This window comes from Camelina sativa, chromosome 11 (assembly GCF_000633955.1).
Source record: "Camelina sativa cultivar DH55 chromosome 11, Cs, whole genome shotgun sequence".
Taxonomy (NCBI): Eukaryota; Viridiplantae; Streptophyta; class Magnoliopsida; order Brassicales; family Brassicaceae; genus Camelina; species Camelina sativa.
In genome coordinates this window covers 32374687-32381195 of record NC_025695.1, presented here as the reverse complement: position 1 = coordinate 32381195, position 6509 = coordinate 32374687, and positions in this window count along the sequence as shown.

The following is a 6509-nucleotide window of genomic DNA, read 5'->3' as shown; positions in this document are numbered from 1 at the left end:
AAAGTATAAAATAGAGAGACATCAACACCCTCAAACTTATCTCTTGCTAGTCCTCTAGCAAGAAAGTAAGAGGATGAGGTTTGAAAATGGGGACTCAGAGCCAAAACTTACTAATCGATTAGTTAAATACAATGTCCAAGTTATTAACTCTAAGATGCATGGTGAAGGAGTCTACTTAAGAACTTTCGCCACATAAATCAAAACATTCATTAGCAGAAAAACATGAATATAGCTATGCATTGTCATCAAACTCATTCGGCTAGGGTGAAAGTTTTAGAGACAAAGGTGGTCTCTTTTCCAGAGGGTTTATCTTTTAAAAAGTGGTTTCTCTCAACAAAAATGGATTGAGCTCTAGAATAATGCTAAACGTAAGCTCCAACAGATGAATACTAGAATAAGATCCATCTACCCAAAGGTACATATATGGATTTTGATCCTTCCTAATCCCCACCCATCAAATGTCCTTTAGCTTTTCTAAACTCATTCCTTCTCTTAAGCTGGTCTTAGGGGTGGTTTCTTTCTTTGAACTCTTCTAGCGGTTTGGTACTCTTATCAAACTATGACTCTCTTTTTTTTTCTTTAGAACCAACTCTTTTTTCTTTGTACTTTGCATTTTCCCAAATCCTTTACTAGAATTTTTACAGCTTTTGATCACACTCTTTTTCCTAAAAGCGTTGTACCCTTTTCTTTGCCATTTTTTTATTTTCTTTTCAAACAAAAAACTCCCAAATCCCAGAAACAAGTGCCCACCTATTCCTATCTAGTCCGGATAACGCGAACTAGAACTACATAGGATTATATTATTGTCGGCTCAAACCTAACACTTTCTACCAAGCTCAATCCGAAAAACGCCTAACACTCAAAGAATAGGAATGGCTTGAATGAAGGGTAAGGTTCAAGGTGGGTGAATTGTTCCAATAATGGGAATCAGCTACTTGGATTAACAAGGGTGGTAAAAAGGAAAAAGATAATCCAAGTATGTATGTTGTGTTCATGAGTTTAATTTGAATGCATTACATGATAATTATTAGTCAAGATTAGGTTCTAATAAGATAGGGAATGACATCAAATCACAGCATGCTTCGACTAAGTTTCAAATGCAGAAATAAGTATTCAAGATGTGGTTCAGCTCTACTTTTCAAACTCGATCAACAAGCATCATACAACTAATAACGAGGACATTGAATTTATCCTAGTGAATCAACGAGTTTACAAGGCTAAAGTCATCACAATCCCCAATGTATATGCAAAAATTCCTATATGAAACAATCTAGACTCAATCCTATAATGCAACTTTTTTTTATAATTTTTTTTTCAAATTTTTCAAATTTTTGGGCTTTTCCATGAAAATAGATGCAGACTCAGATAAATAAAACTAGTACGCAAAAATTTGAAATAAGAAAATAAAATACAACGTTAAATAAATTCTCAGACCCTCCCCCTAAACTTAAATTACACAGTCTCTTGTGTAAATAAAAGTCTGAAAAAGAATCCAAGAATCAAAAAAAGAAACAAATTATAATGCAATGGTATATACAATAGTTTGGATGAAAGTGGTACCTCATTGGTTGTTGAAGAAGGAATCCACAACAGCTTCCATGCTCTTCGGGGTGTATCCAGGCTTGTTACCAGCGTCACTGGGTACTAGGGTTAGCTCATCAGTAAGCTCGATGTTGCGCAGGGATGTGTTGCTCGGACCAGCATCCGAGGTGTAGACCATGTAGATCATCGGATACCAAAATGGATAAGGCTGGGGGTAAGGACCCGAGTGCTCACCCGAGTAGGTGCTCAGATGAGGCATCAGATAAGGCATCGAGTACCCCTGATAGACAGAGACATGAAAGAAAGAGTATCAAAACGCTCCAATTCTAATTTTTATTTACTAAGATAACATTAAGACTTTCTCCCAAGTGAACTTGATTAAAATCACTAAGCTTGAATGAATGCCAGATCGGACTGAAGTGATATCAGCGAGGGGGATAGAGGATCCTTTTTCAATCTCTTCATCCGACATGTACCTCTTTATAGTGAACTCTGATCCATCCTTTCCTACCAGGGTTATTGCCCCATAAGGCAGAACTTCTTTAACTTTGAAGGGTCCTGACAATCTTGATTTGAGCTTCCCAGGAAAAAGTCGAAGCTTTGAGTTGAACAAAAGCACTTGTGGTCAGCCTTGAGGTCTTTTCAGTATCTTTTTATCATGAAAAGCCTTGGTTTTGTCCTTGTATATCCTGGAATTTTCATAGGCTTCCAGCCTTATTTCATCGAGTTCATGGAGGTCCATTGCTCTCTATTCTTGGGCTGTCTTTATATCAAGGTTCAGAAGTTAGTGGCCCAGATGGATTTGTATTCAACTTCCACTTGTAAGTGGCAGGTCTTTCCATAGAGGATCTGGAATGGGCTTCTCCCAATAGGGGTTTTGTAAGCAGTTACGTAAGCCCACAGTGCATCATCTAGCTTAAATGCACAGTCTTTCTTTGTAATTACCACTATCCTAGCCAGGATTGCTTTGATTTGGTTGTTGCTTGCCTCAACATGTCCGCTTGTTTGGGGGTAATAAGTTGTGGATACCTTGTGTTTGACTCCATACTTACTTACCAAACTATCAAAGACCTTGTTATCGAAGTGAGTTCCCCCGTGACTGATTACNTAATAGATCTCGTCGTTAATTAAATGAATTAAAAAAAATGAATATAGATTTTTTTTTAGTGAGAGGTAAACCTTATGATAAAGAATAGAAAGAAGAAATCATATACTTCCGTATATGCTTTAGGGCAATATATATCTATGTCTGCCCATAAAGCCCGGAGAGTAATTGATCAAATACGTGGACGTTCCTACGAAGAAGCACTTATGATATTAGAACTTATGCCTTATCGAGGATGTTATCCCATTTTTAAATTGGTTTATTCTGCCGCAGCGAACGCTAGTCACAATAAGGGTTTCAAAGAAACCAATTTAATCATTAGTAAAGCTGAGGTGAACCAAGGAAATACTGTGAAAAAATTAAAACCTCGTGCCCGAGGACGAAGTTACCCAATAAAACGATCCACTTGTCATATAACTATCGTATTGGAGGATATATCCTTCTATCAACAATATGAAGAATATTTAATGTATTTAAAAAAACCTGGATGCACCAATGAAAACAGAAATCTAACATGTTATGATACATATAGTAGTGGAGGCCTATGGGACAAAAAATAAATCCACTTGGTTTCAGACTTGGTACAACCCAAAGTCATCATTCTCTTTGGTTTGCACAACCAAAAAAGTATTCTGAAGGTTTAGAAGAAGATAAAAAAATCCGAGACTGTATTAAAAATTATGTCCAAAAAAATATAAGAATATCCTCTGGTATGGAGGGAATTGCACGTATCGAAATTCAAAAAAGAATCGATCTTATCCAGATCATAATCTATATGGGATTTCCTAAATTATTAATTGAAGATAAACCCCGAAGAGTCGAAGAATTACAGATGAATGTTCAAAAAGAACTAAATTGTGTCAATAGAAAACTCAACATTGCTATTACCAGAATTTCCAATCCGTATGGGGATCCTAATATTCTTGCAGAATTTATAGCTGGACAATTAAAAAATCGTGTTTCTTTTCGAAAAGCAATGAAAAAAGCTATTGAATTAACTGAACAGGCGAATACAAAAGGAATTCAAGTACAAATTGCAGGACGTATCGACGGAAAAGAAATTGCACGTGTTGAATGGATCAGAGAAGGCAGAGTTCCTTTACAAACAATTGAAGCTAAAATTGATTACTGTTCCTATACAGTTCGAACTATTTATGGGGTCTTAGGAATAAAAATTTGGATATTCGTAGACGAAGAATAAAAAAACTTTCTTTATCTTTACATTTTATCCAACGATAAAAAACAAAAACTATGTAGTATAACACTATACAGTAATAAAAAAGTGCAGTCTTCTTTTTTATGTTTAAGAATAAAATCAGCAATTCTATAAGATTGAATAAAAATTTCCATCAAAACTCCTTTGATATAATTGCTATGCTTAGTGTGTGACTCGTTGGTTTAGGATTAGATTAAGATAAAAAAAAAAAGAAAAAAGAACTTACCTATAACAGTAACTAATAACTATAGCATTAATAAATAACCTAAGCAACTCATTGCTTCACATTATCTGGATAAAAAAATCAGTCAAGATATGATAAATTGATCATATCATTGTAGCAACTGAATAAAAAAAAAAGAATAAAGAAATATGATTATAAGTGCTGAAAGGTAATCGAAAAGTATGCGGATAAGTGGAAGGATGAAAGAAAGAGAGAAAAAAATGAATATTAATGATATATGATTCCAATTTGGAAAGTCTATGAGGTCACTGTAAGAAAAGCAATGTAATAAAGCATCAATACAGATTCATTCATAATAATTAGATAAATCTGTTCTGAAAACAAAAAAAATTAAGAGCCTTGAGCCAATAAAAACTGAGAAAATTGACTCAAAAACAAATTAAAAAATGAAATTCCCAATTTCATATTCATATAAGAGCTCCATTGTAGAATTCGGGCCTAATGATTAATCAAGAAGCGATGGGAACGACGGAACCCATGAATATAGAGGATTCTATTGAAAAACAAATCTTAGTAATTCATTGGACAGGATGGCGGAATAAACCAGAAACTTTATTATCTATTCTGATTTTTTATTCTGATATTTCCTAGGATAAACATCAAACTTAATATAGATATTGAAAGAGTAAATATTCGCCGGCGAATATTTTTTTTTTCAAGTAAAAAAAATTTTTAAAAAGATAAAAGAAAATAAGGATTTGTTAGAATATTCTAACTCTAACAAAAACGACATTCAAGATGATGATATTACGTTATTTTTAAATAAATAGAATTCATCTTGGATTCCATTTCGAAAAAGACATACACAAATTTAGAAGAAATCAGATGAAATTTAATACCATGATTAATAGAATTAATCATTAACTACATCTATATCGTAATACAAACTTTTTTAGTCCTTTTATTCGCGAGGAGCTGGATGAGAAGAAACTCTCACGTTCAGTTCTGTAGTAGAGATGGAATTTCTAATTTAGAAAAAACCCATCAACTATAACCCAAAAAGAACCAGATTTCGTAAACAACATCGAGGAAGACTAAAAGGAATATCTTCTCGTGGGAATCGTATTTGTTTTGGCAGATATGCTCTTCAAACACTTGAACCCGCTTGGATCACATCTAGACAAATAGAAGCAGGGCGACGAGCAATGACACGAAATGTACGACGCGGTGGAAAAATTTGGGTACGTATATTTCCAGATAAACCAGTTACAGTAAGACCTGCGGAAACGCGTATGGGTTCTGGGAAAGGATCCCCCGAGTATTGGGTAGCTGTGGTTAAACCAGGTAAAATCCTTTATGAAATGGGTGGTGTACCCGAAAATATAGCCAGAAAAGCTATTTCAATAGCGGCATCAAAAATGCCTATAAAAACCCAATTCATTATTTCTGAATAGGAGTATAGAATGAAAAAGCTAAATAACATTTAAGGATAAAAAGATTATAAGTTTTCTTTTTTTTTGACAAACAATATTTTTTTACTTCGTCCTTTGCATTAAAAGAAGAGATACAAAAAAAATGATATGATTCAACCACAAACCTATTTGAATGTAGCAGACAACAGCGGGGCTCGAGAATTGATGTGTATTCGAATAATAGGAGCTAGTAATCGCCGATATGCTCATATTGGTGACGTTATTGTTGCTGTAATCAAAGAAGCAATACCAAATACTCCTCTAGAAAGATCAGAAGTGATTAGAGCTGTAATTGTACGTACTTGTAAAGAACTCAAACGTAACAATGGGACGATAATACGATATGATGACAATGCCGCAGTTGTCATTGATCAAGAAGGAAATCCAAAAGGAACTCGAGTTTTTGGGGCGATCCCACGGGAATTGAGACAATTAAACTTTACTAAAATAGTTTCATTAGCTCCTGAGGTATTATAAGATCTAAATATCAATAGTTTAGTATAGGATTAAAAAACTGGTATTGAAATAAAATTAATTAATCGATTGTGTATCACGCATATACCCTTAATAATAAAATATTAAGAATTTAATTCATATATTAATATATAATTCGTCTATATCTATATATAAATAAAAGAAAAAGAACATGTTGATTATATCAAAATTATAGAACAAGAAGGAATTTTAACTTATCATGGGTAAAGACACTATTGCTGATATAATAACCTCTATACGAAATGCTGACATGAATAGAAAAGGTACGGTTCGGATAGGATCGACTAACATCACCGAAAGCATAGTTAAAATCCTTTAACGAGAGGGTTTTATCGAAAACGTGAAGACACAGACGAAATAAGAAAGAATCCTATAAAACGATTTTAAATTTAAAGAGAATAAGTCAACCGGGTCTACGAATCTATTCTAACTCTCAACGAATTCCACAAATTTTAGGCAGAATAGGGATTGTAATCCTTTCGACTTCTCAAGGTA